Raw genomic sequence first — 24861 nt, 5'->3', positions numbered from 1 at the left:
TCTCCTCATGGTCCATCCCAACAGGTCACTTTCATTTACCAATAGACATATTCCAGGTGAAGGTGCACTTCCTATGAACTCGCCAAAAAAGTAATCTTTGATTAAAGCCAAATTAGCAAAGATGCAGCCTGTGGCACCTTCTTGGGTGCAGACACAAGCCTGGCTACCCTGACCTCCAGACATTATTGGTTGAAAATACCCTCCAACTTTCCAGTTACAAAAAATAGCATATTTCTCTGACAACTCTGAAACTCTGGGTAAAATTGTGGCCACACCCTAAAATCACAGTCTGCTGAGAAAGGCAGTCTTCTCTAACAAGATAATGCTGTTTTTTTTTTTTTTTTTTTTTTTTTTTTTTTTTTTTTTTTTTTTTTGCGAAGTCTGATACATACAACTGAATGTAACTTTTAGACTTTTAGTGAGAGATGTATATCAAAAGTCTGCCTTGTGAATAAGGAAAAATTTGAAAAAAAAAATGGAGTGGATAAGTACATGTACTACAGTTTTATGGCTGGGCAAAATATGATGGCTATTTTTCGCCTTTTTCTTTTATTTATCTGCTGATTTTGACCCCCATTTTCATTTTATCTTCTTCTTAAAGTCAGTAATGTGGCATAGCAGAAATGTTGGATGGGCATTTTTCCAGTTGCACTTATAGATAAATACAGTTTTTGGTAATAAAGATCATTTTAGCAGGTTGTATATGGAAACCTTCATCAAGCTGCTGCACTGAGAAAGCAGTGTTACCCAGGGTGCCTCTAGAGTGCCTTGCTGGTAAATAACTTCCTCCCTGTCTAGTGATTGCAATATCCTTTTTACTGTGAAGACAAGATAAACACCTGCTGATTACAAATTGAATAAAAGCTGGACATCAGGTTCTGGGGTTCTTAGTTTGAATGCTATTACCTCTGCTAGTCAAGGAAGTTTTTATCAGCATCAGTTGGATTGTTAGTGGACAAGATATATTAAAAATTTGATAGATAACTTTTATTATAATTCTCATTTTACCATGGCAGAGGTCTAAACACTTGCTCAATAGTGGTTTTGTATGAAGGTCAGTAATCAGTTTCATTATTCAGGATACATTTTTGAATTTTTTTTTTTTTTTTTTTTTTTTTTTTTTTTTTTGCAAAAAGATAGTATTTTCATATTTCAATGCATTCTTTCTGTTCTTTTCCAAAGCTTAACAATACTGCCATATCTCCCACAGCAAACATAAAGGCAGACGCATTCTTATGTTTTGTACAGTATCTAGGCTAGAGGAAATAGATTATGGTAGTAATGACAATATGTTATGCCACTCTGCATATTGAATCCCAGAGACAGAAAACATATTTCAAGTGGTTGCAGAGTTAAAGTTCAATTTTTCATGTCCTTGAGACAAAAACAAATTTGATTTTAAGAGCAAAAGAAAATGCCTCGGGTACGGAATGAGGGCAAATGATCTATAGACAGAAAACTTGTGTGATTTTAGAGACAAGAAAATATGTATTTAGCCATTGCTTGGAGAGAGACTGGAGACAAAAGCTTTCATAACCTTCATTTTTGCTGATTGATGTGTAAGAAGAAATGTTGCTTACACAGCTGAGAGAAACGTGGTGAGGGCAGCAGAATGTATGTGGTCAACAATCCAGTGCTGTTGTTGTTAGTAATGTTAATATTATCATGATTGGATTTATAGAAATATAGGAAAGTTTAAACTTACAGACAAATGGCTGATTCTGATTGACTGAAATTGAAGTTATTGTTGTTGTCATTGACAATACATGATATGGTTCTGGAGACAGTTCTCAATTTTTAGCCGATTACAAGTTGGTTCTTCTTCTTCTTCCTAATTTTATTTTTATTGATAAAAAAAAAACATAATGACAACTTTTCTGATTTTATCCAATACAAAGAAATTTCAGATTTTGGACTCATTCACTTATAGCAAATATTCGTCCTCGCACCTTGAAAAAGAAAGGCAATATGTTGTTCCTGGAAAATATTGTGAATAAACTGCCAGGAATGTTTGGCATATCATTGGACAAGAAAGATAGCCCATTGTTTGATTTTAATCAGTGAATAAGCAGTACCAAAAAGAAAAGGGAAACAACAAAAAACCTCAGTGCATATTTGCGGAATTTCCTGACAGCAAATCTTTTGATGTCTGTTTCTGAAATTTCTGTCACTGTCAGCGTACTGGCAATGTTTTCCATCAAGTAGGATGTGGAAAAGGAGAAAGCAGTAGAGAACTGAAAATGATATTTGAAATTCATAGGTTTGACATCCAGTTGAAATCTTTCTGTCAGTTGCTGTGAGCAGTTTGTTACTTGATATAGAATTAAGAATAATTTTTAAATGCTGCATAAGCTTAGTATGTCATTTAGGGTACATTCCTAGAGATTTAGATCGATCCAGAGATTTAGATTTAGATCGACCTAACTCCCTGGGGGTTCACGCTAAATTGCAGTCAGCCGAGCATGCACCATAGTTAATTACCCCCTTACAGCTTTTAGTAGGCGGGACAGACGCTTAAGCGGGCTAAGCTGACAGTAATCTAGTGAGACTCCCCATAAGGATAGATCGATCTAAAATATATGGGAATGGGGTCTTAGTCTTGATAATATATTATATCATAAAGCATTGACTCTGGACTTGAGAGATGAATTTGTTTGTAATGAAACTAAAACATGTTTTCAAAATTACAACAACAATTATGGTGATGTCCCATATGTACATGTGGTGAATACAGCCACTATGGGGCACAAAACAATTTGAAGTTAAGATTATACCCCCTCCCTTGCCCCCGCCTAGCATCTCCACTCAGCCCCAGAGCTCATTACATCTTTTTGATCTGAGTGAAGTATTTCTCCCTCTCCCCTCTCCTCTTGCCACAGGGTGACAGTTGACTAAACAGAGTTTGATACCTTGTGCCTTGCGGCAGTTTGTACTTGGCAAGTCTGTCCAGCTCCCCCCCCCCCCCCCCCCCCCCTTGTTGTCAGTCATAACTCCAGGCCGCTTATTATTGTGCTAACCCCTCCCCCTCCCCCACACCCCCAGGGGTGACAATTGCCTAAATATAGCCTGAGATCCATCTTATCCCCCAAGGCAATATGTACTGGGTGTTCCTTCCAGCTTCCACCATGTTGTCAGTCATAACTCCAGGCTGCTTATTATTGTGGTAACCTTTGGGGGGATTTTTCTGCCCCAAAAACACAGACAAAAGGAAAAAGTCAACTGCTCTTCAAATCTCGCTGCCTGAGGGATACGGTCGCCTGCAGGCACACAGAGTTGAAAGAACAACCTGTCAGGAAGGTTTTTGTATTTTTTTTAGGGGGCCATGTACATAAAGCCTTGAAGAGAAATGTGACATTTTGTGTGTAGTTAATGTGGCTTATGAATGTAGCATATGACAGTCCGCTAATCTGGTGCAGGACTTTGTTTTCCCACCCAGATTAACAGATTTCTATTGATACACCCAATATTCCCATGATTGTTATTTGTGTAATATCTCTTTTTTTTTGTGTGTGTCTCCAGGATCTAACGGGTAAAATCATTGGAAGAACTGTCAAGTATGGTACAGTTTATGTGAAAACCAAAGCAGGTATGTGTTTAAAAATTTACTGCTTTTTTTTTTCATCAAGAATAATTGTTAAGTGGTCTGCTGAACATTGGTGTGAAAGAGGGTACTAATTTGGGACAACATTTCTTTTTCAATCAGTAATGTGCTACTTGTATATGTTATACCAGAAATAATTAATACATTCTTGATTTCACTTGTAGTACACTTTTTACTAAGCATTAATTAGTTTAATTTATTAATTTATTTTGTAAAAAAAAAATAATAATAATAATAATTGAAAAGGGATACTGTCTTTTGATTTGCGTGTCTGTCTGTCTGCATTAGTTTGAATTGATATACATGGCTTCACCACTACTTAACATCACAGTCTGATGATACGGTAAAAACTAAATAGATTCTAACAAAATTAATAATATCTTCTTAAAATCAAATTTTGTTAATATTGCATGGAAATGTTGAATTATGTGTTTCAAAATTGATTTGGCTTCATGTAAAAAAAAAAGACATTTTTGTGAGTGTCTGATAATGATCAATTTGAAAAAGTTAAAAGTGAATAATTTCAACATTATTTACGTACTTAGTATCTGCATACTTCTCCATGCAATCATGGCACAGTCTACTGATAGTTTCTTGTAAGAGAAGACTGACTGATGTGTTAAATTGAGAGAAGTCACCTCAAGGATATGGTTTAGTTGTCAAAGTATATGGTTTAGTTGTCATGGTTTTAAAGCAGGTAAGGACACAGAAAAAAAAAAAAGAAGTCACTTTGAAAAAGAATGATATTTTCCAGTCACAATAGTTTCCCCCCTCTACAAGATGTATAATGAGTTTTATGTGCATCACTGAATCTTAATTTTCAGCTACTTTTGATTTTTCCCCCTCTTGATAATGAGGTGTTGAGAGATGACTACGCAGAACTCTGTTATAAAAATATCAGGTATTTTATGGACCAGAGCATTTTAATGAAATCAGTTACAGATATTTGTGAAGGAGTATTTAAGGAGCATTTGTGCAATGCTGATTTGAAATTTAGAGGTTTTTAGGCACTTGGAACTGTTTGAAAATAAAGTAAAACAGCTTACTATACAATAAAATTACTATTTTAGGTTTATAAATTGTGCTTTTACAATTGAAATAGTACATGATCATAAAAAGTTTGTATGGCTGCTGTTGCTGAAACTCAAGTGCTGGGCAATGGAGCGGCACGGCATCTCAATATTTAATGTTGACTTTATTTTACCTATGTTCATCAGATTACCTGCAGCACTGGAGTGGTCAGCAGTTGTGTTAAGTGGTCTTGTCCAAACAATGGGAGACAAATGCAAAGTTAATTATTACCCACTTAGCTAATGAATACATAATGAGGCAAGCCACTACAAACTGGAGAATCAATAGAGCTGGGTTGTTTGTAGTATCTTCTCCCCCCTTTGTATGAGCAGCAATGAAAAGCATTGATATGTTATGGAAATCAATAGGTAGAAATGATTGATTTTATTTCGTTCTGGGATTTTTTGATGTTCCCGCTTAACCCAAAGGTACTGATTGCCATTTAGAATCATTATAAGTTTAATGGTGTATTCCACAGTTAGATGTCCTCTGTCTGCTTGTATCTTTAAATTATTTTGTGAATTTTTTTTTTTTAGCTTGCCAAAGATAGCTTTGGGCATTGTTATTAGTTAGAAAATATTTATAAGCCAAGTTTCTCATATCTGCCTGTAGTTTCACTCACTGTTGTAATAAACTCTGGCGCTATATAAAGGTGGTTGAGAGGAAACTAAGTCTGTAGGTAGATAAAATAACCTTGTGATTTTTTTCCTTATTTGATTGCAGCAATATGACTAATTGGCATTCTTGTTTAAATTTCATTCTCAAGGAGAAAATGAATGTGTGTGTAATAAAAGAAGAACAAAAATTGGCAGGAGATTAGAGATGTCTTTTTCCATCCGTTTAAATCAATTTTGCCAAAACATTTTTAAAGAAATGAGATTTGTTGAAAAAGCAAAAGAGATGGATTATTTGGAAAATACCGAGAAGGTATTGAAAAAGCAAAGTAAAACAGCATTTTTTTCCTCTTTATTTAGTTCATGGCTGTTATAAACTTCCGGTAGAAAAAGAAAAAAAAGAGAAGCAAATAGCATTTGCTTCCTTTTTTGCTTTTTTTATGGTTACTATGATCTTGAGGATTAAAGGAAAAAAAGAATTTTGTTTAATGGAAAAGATAATAAACTGAACTCTTTTTATTCTGAAATCTTTTCAAAGAAACAAATTGTTGATAAGTAACATAAGCAGTAAAAATTGAAAAAAAGGAAAGAAGGAAATGTAGGAAAAATGCTGTATAAAACTTTCGTACATTAAGTATGCATCTCAAACATGCCTCTCCCCTGTGGAGTTAACCAGCTGATGAAAAGGATTCTTTTGACCAGAAAATAATCCCATCAGATAAGGAACATGGACACTGGCATAGACGTATCAGGTATTTTATTGGAGGGAACAGTATATTTTTTTATTAAAGAGGACAGTACTTGAAATTAGTCTTTAAATCACTTAGTCTGTTTGAGTGCTCTGTCTGCAGAAACAAATGGCGTCTTGCATCAAGTTTTGGGCTCCTGGTGACTTGACCAATTTCATAGTCAAATATAACGTTTTTTTAATTGTCAAGTTTTTTAAGCAAGAGGCATATTTGCTTGCAAGTCATCACTTACCTCATTTTAAATGGCAGATATACAGTCCAAAGGAAAAAATCTGATAAAGTACATATAAATAATAATATAATGTTTTTAAAAATATTATAATCTTTACATTTCAAGAGCAGTGAACATTATCCTATTAAAACAAAAAAGGTTGGAAAATGTTCTTCTGTAGTTTCAGACTTGATTTTTTTGTTCCGGTTACTAATAATAATAATAAGACATGAAAGAAAGAAAAAAAGAAAAGGGATTGATGAGGGTCATAGCCCTGGACCAAAGTGAAGCTGTTCAAAATGGCATAAAAAAAGTTATCTTTAGAACATATTTATTGATATTCAATGTTTGTAAAATTGTTGAGAAAAAGACAATGCCAAACTGCTGATAAACAAAACCCCAGCTATTTGCACTCTAGGGTTGTGTCACCATTGATTCTGTAGCAGGGGGGGAGCAGTAAGTCACACCTTCTGCCTTGTCCTATGTTGAGGTGTTACCTCAGATTATTCAACTTTTTCTTGCTTCACTGGCATAGATGCCCCCCTTCTTGATTTATAGCGACAGAAAGACCATTGAACCATGAAAGTTTGTTGCGTTTGGAGGGAGTTGATTACGAAGGACATATTTTGTCCGCCTTTTGACTTCGTGCTGTCGAGTTTTTCTTTCTTTTCACAGCACCGAAGTTTCAGATGTCATTATTTTTCCTGGCTAAAGTGTATGACCATGAGGAATATGACCTTTACCTTGGGTCCTGTCCATTTCAAAAGGATAATTACATTCCACAATATTCTAGGTTGTCATTTGTGTGGGTTGTATTTTGAGAAGTGTATAGTTACTGGGTTGTGAGTACATATATTAAGTAGAGGGGAGGGTGTACAGTTTCAGGGGGGGATCCAGAGCTATTTATTGACAGTCTTCCAAATTATCTTTGTTGATGTTTCCTCCAATTTTGACCGTCTTCCAACAGAAAAAATTAGATACTCGTCAATGTAAACTTGAAAATCTGACCGTCTTCCGGAATACCCAGAAGACGGCCTAAATCCGCCCCTGAGTTTGCTCTAAGTGATAGGAGAATGTTGCCATAATCAGGCCTGTAGTGAGCTATTTTAAAGGGTGGCTGGGGTGTATATCTGGAAAAATGGACCTTTTTTATATAGTGGTACCTTTTTGGTGATCCAACTTAGAAATGACATAGAACTTGGATCTTAATTTGATTCGGATTGCAACTTTTTGAGCCAAAAGGGTGGTTATTTTGAGCCCCCCTTCCTCTACCAGAACACCCCTCCCTGCTATAATGGACCAAAAAGCATTAACCAGCCCCCTGTAGACAACTTTCAGTATGTCCTGTTTTCTCCTTACTGGTAGAATATAAAGTTTTGTAAAATGAGACTTTGCGAAAAAGATATGTGGAGCAGCTGTGAGACAAAATGTTTTTGTTCTGTTATAAGACTGAGAGCAGCTGACAACATCAGTTATGATTAGAAAAATATAAAGGAGGACTTCACTTACCATACTACGGTAGATGTTACAGTAGTGGCCTGGTAGGATATGGGGGGGGGGGGGGGGGTAGGCAAGAAGTGTTATGAAATTTCTGGGTATAATTTAAAGCTTAAAAGTATTATCGTCTCATTTTAGAAAATGTGTCTTAGAAATATATCCTGCATTAGAAGTTCTGCACTTAGAGTAAGGGATTTCATATAATAGTGGGTGGGGTCAAATATAGAAAAAAAGACATGGATAGAAGTTGTGATAATTTTATTTGAGCTAATAGGATTTAATCGGCATTCAATAGACTGATATTCTACTTTGAGCAAGTATTAACTTTTTGTTAGGCTCATTAGTAATTTTGAAATCACCTTCCATAAGTTTATTTTAAATCTTAGGGACCTTTTGGGAAATATATTGTGTTGCATATTATAACTTGATACCATCATGCCAGTGTTATTGAAGTAAGCTGACGCCTTTTCTGAAAAGATTTTTCTATTCGGACAATTAAGTTTTGAAAAGAACTGGAACAAGAAATTAGTTGGAATCATATTATCATATTGCATCACAACAGCTTAGTTGATTTGGAAGAAAAGATCCATCGCTTATTCATGTTTATGAAAAGTCCTTAATCCCAAGTACAAATCCTTGAAAATGTTTTAATAAACTAGGTAAATTAAAGGCTCCCCATTGTATTTTCCCCATATAAATGTTGATATTAGTTTTCTACAATGGAAGCTATGAGGTTGGTCCAGGCTAGGCCCTGTTTATGGAAAATAATTACAAACAATATAACAAAACTGTCAAATGTTGACCGAAAATTATTAGCACCAATTTTCTATCCCGAGTTCTTTCAATAGTCTTAATTAAGGGGTAATGGACAAGAAGTCGGCAATAAATAATCAATGGCTATATCCAGGGTCGGAAGGGGTTAGCGGACAAAAAGAAATTATATAACTGACAAAATATTGGAGATTTGAGTCTGGTGACAGTTTGTATAAGGAAAAGAATAGCAGGTTCTAGCAAACAAGCACAGACCAGGCAAAATGGTCCCCCTAGGCATGTACATACTTCTTATGGTGTGTGAATGTAGGCTGATAACATGGGTGAAACATTATGCTCAAGTGGACAGGGGTTTTCTCATCCTGGGCTTTTTAAAAAATTTTTTTTTATTTTAATTTTTTTAGCTCTTTTGACAATTAGTTCTTCGTTAGGTGTTGGTGTTATAATAATCCTGCTGGCTATTTATTAATGAATTTCAAGTACTAGTAGTCGGTTTAAGTAATGACAAACTTATAATAAAGTACATTAAATAAGGGATGTGATCAACAGTGGAGTAAAATTAAACTGTATAAATAATACTGTGGTGTAAATCCTATGTAAATGTTCCTATTTGTTTCAGTGCTGGTCACTGACTCCATGTGCAACCTCAACCTCGTGTTCTTCTGTCTCCTGTGACCATATGTCTCCATCCCAATTGCTACCTGCCAAAAAATCTATTTTCGTTGCTACTTGAAACTTAAGACATTGTAGCAAAACCAATTTCACCGCCTCTATTGATCTAGCATGCCTGGTTAGTTTTCAATGCAGATCAAAGAGGGTGGGAAATCAATCGTTTCGCTCCATTATCGATCTTGTTGTCGAATCATCCCCTCCATTGTTCACCTATTTCAAGGCAAGAGCTCAAGTGTTAATAGTTGACATAACGAAGAAAGAGCTTAAGTGAGATTGTAATACAAATGGGTTTACGGTTAAACGGTGACTTGGTCGTGTTCTGTATATGTGTTGATACAGGGATACAATTGGAGTATTAACGGGATTACCGGACCGACTACACTGGAGGTATTGTGATCAGGAAACTATTAGTGTGATCGGGGTGAAGGGTTAGTATTTACAGTTATTTTCCCTGTTGTTTGCACCGTCCATACTGAGCATCTAGACATAGCAGGTGCCCCGGGCCAACAACAGCAAGGCTGCACAGTTATCTACTAGGAAATACAACAGCCAGGAAATGAACTGTCCACAAAAAGTGTTTAAACTTTGAAGACAAAGAAGTCGACTGATTTCAACTGTCGACATTAGCAGGGACACCCAGGTAGACTTATGGTTTCATCGTAAGGTAAGAATAATAACCCAATACAAAGTGGCGTAACGTCTTGCCTGAGAAACATTCTGCTGACCGCTGGGTATTTGGATGGTAAAGGTTCAATAAAGTTGTGGTCATTCCTATAGTGGACTTATAATAATTAAGTGGTAGTCTGTATGAAAGGGAGACTTAACAGCCATTCAGTGAGTTACCTGGGTACATAGTGACAGTAGGACTTGGTTTTACAGGAAAGATAGAAAGATTAAGAACAGAAACCATAGGGTGCCTGCTTTTATAAAGGTAAAAACTAATCTTAATACACTGGGTCGCTTGAACAACTTTTTTTTTCAACACTCTCCAGTTTGGATATGGTCACCCTGGGTTTCAGATCAGATATTGGAAACAGCAGAGGCAGGCTGATAGTGGAGAATCAGGCTTCCAGTGTCTTCTGATATTCAGGGAGGACATTGTTGGTTGGACATAAATTCTAATTGATAAACCCTGAAAGAATGAATAGAGAATACTTAGCCAGTGGATTGGTGAATTAAAGCACTTGTAAGAGTGAGTTTGCACGATTATTGGCTTAATAAGCCCTGACACAAATATGATGATACAGTGGATATAGGGCAGCTTGAGGACTAAATACTGATCATCTTAGTACACTGGTTAGTACCATGAGGCACTGTTTGGAAGGACATGCTTCTTAAATGAAGTATTTCTTTCAAAATAAAAAAAAAAAAGTTTGGTTTTCTTGGTTTTTATTTATAAAACAGTTCACTTATCTGATGATTATCATTGAATCTTTAGATTTTCATTTGTGCAGCAATTGCCATTATCTATCATACTGTACATGAAACTGTCATGATTTGTCTCAATCTTTCAACATAAGCATTTACATTTTTGCATCATGTAGAAAATAGCTGATTAGCTGAAAATAGCTGATGCTGATGAAAGTAGCTAGTGCTTGGAAACGATTTTTTCTTCAAATATATTGTAGAAAGACTTGCAACATGGCATCAAAAGCAGTGATGCTTAATTTTATCTGCCCATCAAATAAATCAAGTGTTAACATCACTTTGAGCTCCCCTGTATATGAGCACTAATAAGGCAGGTGGTTTAGTGACAGTGTTCTTTGGAGTAATATGTAATAAGCCAGTATCTCATTATACTATGGTCTGTAGCCTTCTGTTGCCTGTGAGTTGAACAAGGTGTGAAACACCTTCAGATGCAAGGTTACAGAGGGTGTCAAAACTTAATGCATGACCCAAAGTTGATGTATTTAGAATCTATATTCTTAACAGTGTTTACATCTTAAATCATGTTAAATTAGAGAAGGTACAATCTTCAAGGTAAACTGTAATTTAGTAAATAAAACTGATTTCAATTTCTCTCTGTGGATAAAAGAAAGTGGCTTAATACTAGTGCTTTCATGTAATTAAAGATATATTAGCAGTAATATAGGGAAGTCTTATATGTGTAGGAAGTGCCAGTGCCAAGTCTCAGGTGTCATCTTATCAGACAACAAAGTAAAATCAATAGTCAATCTCTACCTGTTAATAATGCCCACTGGAGGTAACCTATAGCAGTTACTGACATGTAGATATTTGCTCAAAATAGATGTGGTTGAATTGTTCTCAGCAGGTAAGTAAAGGTGCTATTTTATGAAACGAGTCTGTTGTTATTTATCTAGTTTTGCTATTTTAAAATTTAGATAGAGTTACATTTAAATGGTTTTTAAGAGGGTTCAGAAACCCTGGAAGTATTGGTGTCGTACTTCTCCAAAGGACTACATGTCAAAATATAATATAGCCTGTAAACCGTACACTTAATGAATGAGCATTTAAGACTGCCCTGGTATAGAAACATTGATAATTTTGGTCACATCAGATCAAAACAATGCTCATTCACATCAATCCATCGTAATTTTTTCACTGCCACACAGTAATGATTCCAAATATTGTTTTGTTCCTGCCAAGGTGAGAATCAAATCCCCCCGGCATGTGTTAGTGAAGACCCTTTTGTCTTAGCGCTCAGTTTTGAAGTGCCTCCTCTGAACATGTGCCTCCAATTCCAATCAATAGGGCACACTTAGTGCTTGCATAACTTTAAGTTTGCAAATATTAATTCCAAATTAAGTGATTAACTGAAGGATACTTGGTAATTACCAGGCACCCACTCCAGTATTAACTGATATTTGAAGGTTGTTATCTGCAAAGAGATGGTTTTTACAAGAAGGCACTTTGGACACCTGTCCTGATGACAGATTAATATGTAAGATACTTGCCCAGTAAGACAGTACAGATGGCGTCAAAGAGAGTGTGGGCAGTGCAGCTGGCAATGATACTGAGCAATATATAGATAGTTTATTGTAATATTGAGTACACCACTGCAACTGAATATGTTACAGGAAAATTACAAAACAATAGAAGATAAAAACTGATGATATAAAGTAAGAAATTGTGTGTACTTATTATCAACCAGCAAAGCACCACTTCAGTTTGGAAACATTTTTTTCTGTATAATTACTCTCACTTAGCAAGGTTCGTATGTGGCATAGCAATAAGTGCTTCATTAACACTTATAATATAAATGTATATGATTGAATTGGAGGTTGGGAGATCTGGTTGAATTACAAGATATTGGACAATTAAGAAGCAGAGGCGTTTTGTGGCCTTTATACAGGTTGTAGGTGTCACCAATTGCTTTGATTTTGAACAACAAAATTAAAGGTGAACTTCATGCTCAAAGGCAAAACATTTTTCTTAACATGATAAAAAGTAAACAAAGAAATAACATTGATGTTTATGTATTTCCAGTTAAACACCATTTTCTCTAAGGTTTATCTTCAAGGTAATCACTAAATGCAATTAGTAACTAGCAGTTTTTCAGTCAGCAATCACACAATGGTCCATGTTGGAGATACACAGATAAAGAGTGCCTTCGCTCACATCCTTTGAAGTGGTACCTCTTAACTATTTTGCACAACAATTCCTTCTTAAGTGCCCCTCCCTTGCTCTGTCCTTTGTGTAAGCAGGTGATTTACCTACCTGTTTTAAGAGGATTAAGTGTGTACTTCACAGTGATCAGGTGTTTACCTGTATTTACTTCTTAATTATAACAGATGCAGTGGTATACCTGTACCAGTCACCCTCTTAATTGCCCTCTCTCAGGGCCACATAAATGGTCCAGGGTCCACGTTTGTCAGAGCTAGCAGAATAGAAAGTGTTCCTTTGCTTTACTGGATTTAAATGTTATGATAATCAGAAAATATAAAAAAAATGAAATTTAACAAAGAAAAAATAAAGAAATTTAAGGAAAAAAAAATTTAATTGCCCGCTGTGGTAGCCATAAACTTAAGCCTGGGTATGCAAGGCTGAAAGCAGAGCAGTTAGTATGATGCACAGTTTGAAGCCACATATAAAAATAAACTGTGTTATAATTTGGCATATCACCTGCTGCTTAATATCATTAAAATCTTGCTGTAGTATCTCACTTGTTTCATGCTAATGGAACAGGCTCATAGAGCGCATTCTCAACGAATTAAGCCAGGCTTTACAAAGCCGGTGACCTAAAAATGGCGGACGTACATGAAAGAAAACCCGCCTAATCTTTTAATAGTCTCTCCGCCTCCCCACACGTCGTCCCTGCGGGGTACAGTAATTAAATCTCGGCTCCGTTCGCCATGTGGAAGCTACCTGAGAAATATTAAGTGCGCATGCTCATCAGTTAAACTCATGGTGAAGAAAGCATGGCGGCTGAAGGCGATCGAAGGAAAAAAGCTCTTCTGTTCTATTATCTTTGAAAACAGAGACGGAAAAGGAATAATTTGGCCCGTAGAGCAGCAATGAATCGACTATCTACGGAGATAATATCACCAGAGATATTCACGGAAATATTAATGTTCGGAGCCGAGATTTAATTACTGTACCCCGCAGGGACGACGTGTGGGGAGGCGTGTGAGAGGCGGAGAGACTATTAAAAGATTAGGCGGTTTTTCTTTCATGTATGTCCGCCATTTTTAGGTCACCGGCTTTGTAAAGCCTGGCTTAATTCGTTGAGAATGCGCTCAAAGAGGCATATTTTACACCAACAACTTGTAAGCACTTGATGTACTTATTTTTCAATACAAAAACATGATTGCCACCTAACAATACTCAAAATATAATATATTTAATATATTATTATATTAATTAATACATAAAGTAAAACAGAAGGGAACAATTAAAAGATGTGGAAGTACCTTCACTGCATGGTATGGACAAACCTGTTATAACATTGTCTACCTCACACCCCCCTCTCTCTCTCTCTTACACACACACACAACCCCCTCCCTACCCACACCCCTCTTTTATTTAGCCCTGCTCCAGGATAATCAACAGCTCCCCATTTCTTATTGGGAAATAACAAGGTGTTAAATTAGAACACAGGTAAACACTGCCCAGAGGCCTGCTAATTATAACAGGTGTGTGCACTTGAACAAGTTAATTAAATTTGTTCTTAGTGTTAATGTGAAGAGGTTTGGTGTCCATGCCACTTTCACTTTGGAAAATAGTATAGTGAATGAGAGAAGGCTGTTGATGAGACTCAGAAATTTGATATATATGCAAGAGAATATTGGTAGAACTCAAGAGAGCTGTGTTGGATGGAGAAACTTGAACAGAGAATCCAGAACAGGCACTGTAACAGTAACAGTAAGACTGTAGAATGATAATGATGCAGCTGGCCAACTATATATGTTCTAAGATTTAGGTAATTCAATAGCAAAATTTGTATGGAGAGGTAAGATGTGCATAGATTTGACAACTAGATAGTTCCTTCTTTTTTTGAAGAGTTTGCCAGTTTGTAAAGTTGACATGTTGCACGTGTAAATAGATATTTGTTAGAGAAAACCATGCACATACCAATAGTCATGTCCTTTCTTTATTGCTTGTTTTTAGCTTAGGCCCAAGGCTTAGGAAGGCATTTCTTATCATATTTTGTTTGTGAGAATTCTAAGGTCTGTCAAAAAAAAAAAAAAAAAAAAAAAAAATTAACCAGATACCAGTGAGTTAATTGAATTAAAGTTTTGGCATTGTAGTAATTTCTTTTTAATGACTTAATAGAAAGATATGGTTGGTCAGCCATGAAAATGGCAAATTGGATTGGACAGTCCCCATTAATGACTGTCACCTAAGCTGTGTGCTGTAGCCTTGGGGCTGGTAAAGGTGGGAAAGAGGGTAATTTGAGGGCTTGATACTCATCAGAGAGTTAAAAAGTTTATAAAGAGTTTCATTTCAAATTCTAAACACTTGTCTTAGTGGATATAAGTAAGTGATTTATGTGCCAGAGGAAAATGCTTTGTGATAACCAGAGTAGCCATTTTTTAATTATTTTATGCTTGTTCACCTTAGGCCAGGTATCTTAACATGCCTCTGTGGAAAAATTTAATGTTTTCTGGTCAACAGCTATATTGGCTCTATATTACATCTAGTTATGATAATGGTTTCTTCTTAACAACAGCTAAATTTGCAGTTATTTCTGCCCCAATATTTTATTTTCTGCAGAAGGTAAGGAGTACTGGAAAGACGACAAAATATTGGAATGAAAATAGCAATTTTAGCTGTTGTTGCGAAGATACTTATTGTAACTTCATTTTCATTATCGATTATTTCATGATCTGCACTCGGTCTTCTAATACAAATAAGGGGGAGTTATTTATAGCATGATAAACAATTAATAAAGAACAGGACTTCCACCAGTGCAGCATGTCATAATACTGATAATTTGCGGTTCTTGCCTCGGTGACTATTGAGTCAGTTTTTTCAATTGAATACGACTGATTGCATTGTATATCAATACATGTTGCAGGTAGACTTCATTGATTAGACTGTTGTGAATGGTACTTATTTTTTTTCTTGCATTGATTTCAACTGCCATGTTATTTGCTGAGACGTTAAGGACGTACTAGCATCATGCTACGGTACTTGCAAGTTAACCAAGTTAGATATATAAGTATCTAGAACACATAAAGAGGTCTCAGTCAAGACCAAAATTTAAATTATGATGAAATAGAAAATTTTCAGTAGAAATTAGGCAAACTGCATTTGGTTGAAATTGTAATTACTTCTTTTCCTCCTGAAAAACCACCTATCCTGAAAATCTCATCAAAATTTATGAAAAACATTTTTAGATATTTTGACTACTAACAAACAAACAAGCCAACACCAATGAAGAACGACCTCCTTTGCTGGTGAAAATTTATGAAAAACATTTTTAGGTATTTTGACCACTAACAAACAAACAAGCCGACATCAATGAAAAAAAAAACCTCCTTTGCTGGTGAAAATAAATAGTGAAGAACAGGGCTTGATCATGCTACATATGATGCAGTTTAGTTTTATTGTATGTATCATATGCCGTAGAATAGGATGATGGAATATTTTGCAACTCTTGTTGAAACATCTTTTAAAAAGTTAAAAGGGCAAGGAAGATATAGAGGGGTTAAAATGGCAATCTTTTGTTAAAGTTGAGTAATGCTGGCAATTGCAAAATAGGAGATTTTGTTTGTTGTCAGTTTTCAGGTTCAAGTGTAGCTTTAAGCGTAGTAAAACCATGGGATGTCTGTCTGATGGAGGGAGATAAATATGTTTTTCAAAGGTTATCTGAGGAAAGTCAGGTTTCAGTTTCTCTTTTTCATTCTGTACTTTCATGTTCATTTTTATCCATTCTTCTCTCTCTCTCAAACACACACATGCACGCACACACACAAACACACACATGCACGTACACACACAAACATTTATTATAGCTCTGACTTCCTCTCTTTCTTCCTCCCTCTTCCTCTCTCTTAGCACAGTTCTAATAAAGATCTTAGCCATAATACTTATCATACCGTTTCAACCATTCAAACAATTTTAAATAAATTAATGGAATTCCAGACACAATTTAATAAAAGAATTACCAATCCTATGGTAACAGTTCACTGCTGTAGATCGGGGTATCAGTAATTCCCCAGCTATGCGGTGTCCCAGTGGGATGGAGATGAGATGTCCACACAGATCCCGTGTTAACTCACACTTTGAGGAGAAAAGGTAACTGAGAAGATCTAGAGATGGAACTCCCATCCTCCTTGGAAAGAACCATGGTTTGAGCTGATGTGTAACAGCATAGGTTAGAAACATGCATGAGGATGATCTATGCATTGGCCATGGCATATGGCTTAAACATACCTGCCCCAGAACGTGGATTAGTAATTATTTCCCAAGCTGCATGGCACTGTTTTCTTTAGCAGTGAGAGTAAAGCTGAAGCCTGGGGGATTTTTAACCAAGTCTCTGCCAGGAGATTTCCTCTATGGCTCTGGACACGGGAGATGTGGCGGGTGTCACACTTGATCTCTAACTGAGGCTGCAATTTAGTAAAAACAAATCTCTTGAGCAGCGGGACTCTTGTTTTGTTTCTCTCCAGGCAGGGAGGAGAGGAGAGGGGCACAGCTATATACTTTGTATAGTAGAGGCGAGACAGGTGATATAGAGACAGCAGAAACACATATTTAGTAAAGTCTTACATAGGATGTAACTAGTATACAGCATTTCAGTTTGTTTGATTTGTTTAGATTTTTTCTAATGTTGTGTGTTTTTGTCTATAGTTATGAGGTTTGTTGAACTTTTCAAATGAGAAAGATGTTTTAATCTATTATGAAAATGATCTCATAAGAGGATGTTAAACACAAATAAAGTGTTTTTCATATACTTGAATAATATTTTCAGTGATGTTTCTTGTGAAGAAAATGAACAAGGATAGTTTATTTTCATATAAGAAAGATTGTAGCAAACAATCTTTGAAAATGTAATAGTGCTATAAAAAAGAAACACTTTTCTGTTTCTCTTTTTGAAAGTCTTTTCTCCATAATTAAAGATGTCCTCTGCCAAGCTCCTGGAGGTTGTCTCCTTATCATTAGTAATTGTCCATGGTAGGGGCCACTGGGCATTGCCTCTGTGCCCTGTGTTGGGACAATTAATAAGCATCAGTAACTTTCCATTGTGTAAGGCAGAAATGTTTTTCACACTTGCCTGGAATCTGTATTGTTGGTGAACAGAAAGTAATGTATCCTGTAGCATTCCTTTGAGTTTGGAGATTGGTGATTTTGTCACATTACTCACTTCCTTGTCCTGCTGCCCTGTACTGCAGATATACAGAGACTGTGGTGTATGTTTGTATCACTGAGAGGATTACCAGACACTGGGGCCAGCTTCACTCAAGAACTGTAGATCAAAAGTTGGTTGTTACTTTTAGACCAAAATTTTATTTAGTCCCCTTCATTTCTGGAGAGAGCTGCAACATAAAAAAGGGTAATTATTAGTCTAAATCAAAGCCCATCCATCTTTTGTTTGATGGGTCATAGGACTAAAACAGTAGCTGCTTCTGCCTTATTATATAACAGACATAATATTTCATCTGATGGGACTAATACTAATTTATCTTGGGGTCTAAGTAAATTGGAATAATGGCCAAAAGATAAAGTTGACTTTTGTTGTAATTTTTTGAAACCAGACACTGGTTAAGATTATCTTAGGTTACAGTAGTGTCATCAGTTTGTGGAGTGATGCTGCAGACAGACAGACAGGCAACTGTAGGAGCATTTCACGTTGAAGTCTGATGTTGTCTGGGCAAAAACCTTGGTGTACGTGATAAACTTATTATTGTATTTCAGGAAGGACTGTTTAAAAGAATTAACTGTTGGTAATATTAGTAAGTGAGGGAGTGAGATTTTTCCAGGAGTTTTTTTTTTTTCTTTCTTAAATTTAGCTGGAAGCTTGTTTTATCATTGTATGAGGTGAGCATGATTTTCATGAAATTTATTATTTTTTCTAGGTCTTTGAATTCTGTTCCACTTTGAAGTAGTTGATTTTGGAAAACAAACAGACCTTATACAGTTGTAGCCTGTTCCAGAATGCCCAGTCTACATGATTGAAAGGTAATTAGATTAATTGCTATAGAGAAAAAATGATAATTATTTGTTTCTGAAACTGCACCATGTGTGCAGCATTTTTATGCTTTTAGAACTGACTTTCAGAAAATTGAATTCTTGTAAAAAATGCCTCTGTTTCAGAAATTAAGGGTGCCATGTGGTATCCCTGACTTAAATTTGGTATTGACATATCTATATTTAATACTGCACTTATTCAACGGACAGATGATAATGCTCATCAACAAAACCAAATGATTAAATATAACATGAAAATTAAGTTGATTAAACAGATGTCCTGAAGTTTGTTTGTTACCTGCCACTTTGCTGGCTCCTTGTTGTTCTAGCTTACCTCGTTCAGTAATCAGCTCTATTCAGCTAATTACCCAAATCCCCAGATTAGCAAGGGATTACCCTGACTGGCTACTTTATTAACATGATTAGTACAGGTACAGGTGGGTTAATGGACAGATTAGAAAAGGACGCTTTGGAAATTTTACTCTCTGCTTGGATACTTTATTCATGTTGGTTTGGTGAATTAATAGATAGCAATCTATAGTGAAAACAATAATTTAGGCATAAGAGGCTTTTAAGTGATTATCAGGAGAAGAGGATTTATTTGTTTTCAATCATTTGGTGCTAACAGCAGTGTTTATTGATTCAGAGGAGCTTTGGTATGTTTGTATTTAATAACAACTATATCATATAGATTTTTCTATCAGAATGAGTTAGAGACAACAAGATTGGTTTTGCTTTTATTTCCATTGCCGTCACATGGGGTAAAAAACTAACATCATGTCAAAATCAGAATGATTGCGTTATTAATATTTATCAGAAATTCATGGTTTAATGCATTGCTGGAAAAAAAAGTGAAACATTAATTGAGATAAGAACTGAAAATAATATCAGTTGTTCTATAAAAAAAAACACCCAACTACATGTGATTATTTAAAATACAAAGAAAGTTCTAAAAATTAAAAAAGTACAGAACCCCATGGAATGTTTACATGAATAATCTTTTTTTTTTTTTTTTTTTTTTTTGCAGCTTTCACCTGGTATCACATTGTAATCATTACATCACCCCTGCCCCACTTAAACGAATCTCGCGTGGCATGCCTCACCTTTCATTGATGCACGCCAACAGATCTAAGACACTGCCGGCATTACAGAACTTTACAAAACTTGCTAAAACCAGCACCCAACCTCACCAAATTGGCATCTTAGTTAGGCCACATATGCATTTGGTGCATGGAAAGATGCAGGGTTTGCATAGTGCAAGTGTGTGCAGTGCATAGATTTGAACATTTGCTTCTTTGTGGCATATTGAAACTGGTACTTTACTTAGTATGCAGTTCCTGCAGTATGCTTCTGTGCTGTACAGTACATATTTTTGTGTTTGATTATCCAAAGAGATCACATTTTGACGAGTAGTTTTTCTTTTCTTTTTCCATTTGCACAGCCTGGTTTTATTTGGTGGTGGTTAAAAATATGTTATTTTATCCTTAATTCTACTTTATACTCATAAAAGTGAGGATCAGCTTTCCAACACTTACCATTGATAGGAATCTTTGTATCTGGTGATAGACCTTCAAAATACCCCTAAAATTGAAATATAATAATAATAATAATAATAATAATAATAATAATAATAATAAAACTTACAAACCAAATATTGAAGTGCAGAACTGATATAAGAGGAATGAGGTTTGTTGAAGAGATTTTCAGAATTATTCATCCAGGCATACAGGTAATTCAAACTTTGTATCCTAATTCTGTAGATTACAAAAAAAAAAATATATGTTTGTATTACATGTCTGTTCCTTCCATAAGTCAATCACTGAGTGGAATGTTTACATGAAAAATCTTTCTTATTTTTACCACAGAAAAGCTTGCTAGGCCCTGGTGTTTGCTGCCTGGTCCCATGTTGCTTGAGGCAATGTTATAGGTGAATACAACTTGTAGTTGTAGAATCAGATAATCATGGACGTGTATCTGAGCTAAAAGGGTCATGTCATCTCGCAGTACCAGGAGAGATCTTCTGTTTTGTTTCTCCTTTGCTGTCACAAATGAATTTGTGTAGTCTTTCTTTTTTTGTGTCAGATTTGTACATTTATTTGCCTGGTTTATATGTTTCTTTTGGTGCTCCAAGAGCCTATAAGTTACAAAAAGGCATATTTTAAATGTATTATTTTAGCTATCTTATCCAATTAAAATGAGTTTGGAATTTTTGTTGAAATATTTTCACAGAAAAATGTGCAGAAATAGTGTTGTGCTGCTAATAATAAAACAAAAATATCAACACCACCATAACACACCTTATAGATTTTCTGAGGAACCTTTTTCTTGACGTCTTATTTCATGGTTGAAGCGGCAACCTTTCTTCAGGTACTTCCTTGAACATGTTCACATTACCCTTCATTTGGAGATCAGGGGCCTGTTTCCTGAAAAATAACTTTGGCCCGAAAATTGGTCTTAACTGTATTACAATGCTAAGGTAAGAAAACTAAGGTACTATTATTGATGTGAATGGTCTTTATTCAAATTGGTGCAAGATAAATAGGAAGTGGTCTAATTAAATTAAATGTTTTGGACCAGTTTGTAAGATGAAATAAATTATTACACTTTTAGATACACTGTTCATCAGAGCTGAAATAGACCGAAACTTTGGCTAAAAAGTTAAAGACCATCTTTCGGTCTTAATTTTTTTCTTTTTGTGAAACTGACCCCAGTGCTGCGATACATCAGCACTGATAATGTCCGTCTTCTGCTCAAGATTGTTGCCCTGGAGGCAAAGGCCTAACCACTTAAACTTCACATTAAAGACATATCTCAGGTTGGTTGTGGAAGGTTCCATGGTGCAAGATTGAAAAACAGGCTGTACAGGTGAGAGAAAGGTGGATATTTTGTTTGGTTTAGATTTTTTTTTTATCTCACATTTGAAAAATGAGTAGAGTAACTCAACTGGTTTGGCTTTGTTTCAAGGCATACTTATCAGTTATGCAGAAAGAATCATTGAGAAGTCGAGTTCTACTTGAAAACACCCAGTTTTTATGTACAGACACAGATGTGTCTGTACATATTGCCATCACCTGCGTCTGTCGTCGCCGTCGCCGTCCCTGTCGCCGTCGATGTTGCCGTCGCCGTCGCCGTCGCCGTGCACTTTCATCGTTAACACAATAAGTGGAAGACAGTTTAACTTTTTGGCTTTATATTTACAGAGCTGATGAATATTCATAAAACGCAGGTCAAGTTCGAAAATCAGCATGTTTGGACAATTATTGTAGTATTTATGCTGTGTTTTCACTTTTTAGCATATATGCAACACTGTTAACACATTTCAAGGAAAACCGATAGGCCTGTTGTCATGAAACTCACAGGAGTAATTAATCTTACTAAAACGCAGATCAAGTTCGAAAATCGGCATGATCGGGCCACTATTTTAGTAGTTATGCTGTTTTTTTCACTTTTCAGCATATGTGCAACACTGTTAACACATTTCAAGGAAAACCGATAGACCTGTTGTCATGAAACTCACAGGAGTAATTAACCTTACTAAAATGCAGGTCAAGTTCGAAAATCAGCATAATCGGGCCATTATTTTATAAGTTATGCTGTTTTTAAACATTTCCTCAGATTCAATTCTTAGGCATGTTAACAGTCTCATTATTTAACTAATAAGATTCGTAAAAGTGTTTGTTTGACATTTCCTGCATCTTTACAACATTGTTAGTTGATTATGTAAAAATGATGGTAAACTTGTTATCATGTATTGTATAATAGAGTTTCAAAAAGGGAAATAAACTCATATCATTGCAGTTTGTCAGATTCATTCATTCACTATGTTCAGAAACTCAGAAAGGAGGAAATTGGACATTAAACACTGTTCTATTGATATTTTTCCCATCTCATCAATTTTCTTAGTTGATCATATATAAATGGCAGTAAATTGTTAATTTTGTTATATGTTAAAAAAATGTTAAAAATGGAAAAAAAAAACATTTCAGGACAGTGCTGTCTTGTTTACATTTTGGCATTTTCAAGGTGTGACTTTGAAGTTCCTTTGGCCTGAAGACCTTTGCTAGGAACATTTTCTGAATATCCATGATACTAATATTTTATTATTAAAAATTGATGGTAATTATCCTGTTAAACATTATGTAATAGTGCATCAAAATTTGAAGACACCCCTATTTTGGACACTGCTCCCATGATGACCATTTAAGGAAAACCATGTCACTTACTGTTCGCAAACTTACAGGAAGAAACATGGGACTTAAATAAAGCTTCAGTGGGCAATGCAGATTATTTGGTAATTTTTTTTTTTTTTGGCAGTTAATCAGTTTTTTGTGAAAATTTAATTTTTCACATATTGGCATTTTCAAGGTGTGACTTAGAACCTCCACGGGCTTGAAGACCCATGCTAGTCACATTTTCTGGAAATCCACGATACGGATCTTTTATTATTAAAAACTGATGGTCATTATGCTGTTAAGCATTATGTAATATTGCATTAAAATAGAAGAAAAAACAATTTTGGGTGCTGCTGCCATGATGACCATTATGGGAAAACCATGTTACTTATGATTGTCAAACTTTCAAAAAAGAAACAAAGGACTAAAATGCAGCCTGAGTTGGAAAAGCAGTCTAATTGGCTTCTTTTTCTGAGAGTTATACATTTGAGTGAAATATTCATTTTTATCATGTTGGCATATTCATTGTGGGACTCGAAGCTCCCATGGACATGAAGCCAAATGGTAATCAAATTTTCTACATGTCCATGCTATTTTTAGTCAATAATCAAAAATTGGTGATAATTATTCTGTAATTTATTATGTAATGTTACATCAAAATTGACAAAAATCTTTTTGCACTGCTACTACAAACATTATGAAAAGAAAACTGTGTTACTTATTATTATTTTCAACTTACAAGTATGATTTGTAGGATTGGCATGCAGTTCAAATTAGAAAGCCAGCTCAAATGGATTATCATTTATTATTGAATTTAAGCAGTTTTATGTGAAATTTTCATTTTTCTCATTCTGGCATTTTCAAAGTGTGAACTTAAACTCCCATGGGCCTGAAGCCTTACGCTTGTTACACATTTCACTTACATTGGTATTACCTGTTGAGCATAATTAAAATTTGATGTTGAATTTGCAGTTAAGCATAATGTACTTTTGCATCAGAATTGACAGTAGCCTGTATTGTGCATTGTTATTGTCTGCTTTTTGTCTGTACATTTGACAGCTTTGCTGCCTTGTTAAAAGTTTTTTTCTTAAATATCATAGTACATTGTTTAAGATTTGAAACAATATGCAGTGAAAGCAGACATTTTGTTATCAAAAATGTTCAATTAGAGCTGTTTGTGTTTATGTTTTGCTTCTTAAACAGCAGATGTCCCCATTCCTCTGGGTTCTACCTTCTGTTTGTTCTGATTTCATGTAAAATCCATAAACAGAAGTTGCTGAAATCTTGTATAGAACATGATAAATATTTCAACAAGCAATATTTGTCTATTGACTGAGTACTTATAGACAAAAAGCAGTGCAGATGCAGTACTTATATCTAGTATTGACCCCCTCAGGGTACAGACATTGTAAGGCACTTTGAGCATTTCGATTTGATTGACAGTACTGCTCTCTCAGTTAAATGTATTGCTTGTCTTGAAAATGAATTTTTTTTCTTGGGGGAGGTGCACACATAAATTTTGGGGCAACCTAAAATTAAAAACGATCCCATTTTATGAGATTAATATAAATTTATGTAATATGAAAAGGCCAATAAGTATTTAAAATGCATGTAATAAGACTGTAACTTTTTATTTTTTTATGTCCTGTTATTTTTTCTTGTTGTTATGTTCATGTGAAGAGAGGGAGTGATAGCCTTCTGTCATTTATACATCCATGTTAAGTGTACACTAATCTGCATGGTACTGTGGATGTCAAAATGTTTTAAATAAGTTTTTGAAACAACTACTCACAGAAGCATTTACTATAATTTTTTAAGGTCCTGACTTTTTTTATGCATCAAACGAAAATTTCAGTCAAGCAAACACTTGCATCAAAAGTTAAGTAGTTTTTTCAGTCGACGCCAGAAA

At 35.3% G+C, this 24861-nt stretch overlaps 1 protein-coding gene across 7 annotated transcripts in view; it reads left to right on the top strand.

Annotated features, from left to right (window-relative positions):
- The window catches only part of LOC106151488 (kin of IRRE-like protein 1), a 72046-nt gene that overhangs the window by 10790 nt on the left and 36395 nt on the right, over window positions 1-24861 (top strand). For 2 of the 7 annotated variants that reach the window (XM_087018360.1, XM_087018361.1), the window contains 2 exons: window positions 3520-3586; window positions 18669-18771. The gene's annotated coding sequence lies outside the window, so the exon portion shown is untranslated. Of the gene's footprint in view, window positions 1-3519; window positions 3587-9673; window positions 9851-14342; window positions 14492-17136; window positions 17319-18668; window positions 18772-24861 lie in introns of those variants that run through there. The other 5 variants (XM_087018365.1, XM_087018366.1, XM_087018364.1 and 2 more) reach the window with 4 other exon arrangements.

The sequence above is a fragment of the Lingula anatina genome, chromosome 7, assembly GCF_051362555.1.
Source record: "Lingula anatina isolate TDL-2025a chromosome 7, LinAna3.0, whole genome shotgun sequence".
Lineage (NCBI taxonomy): Eukaryota > Metazoa > Brachiopoda > Lingulata > Lingulida > Lingulidae > Lingula > Lingula anatina.
Note: the sequence above shows the minus strand (reverse complement) of the source record. Positions and strands in the feature narration are given on the sequence as shown.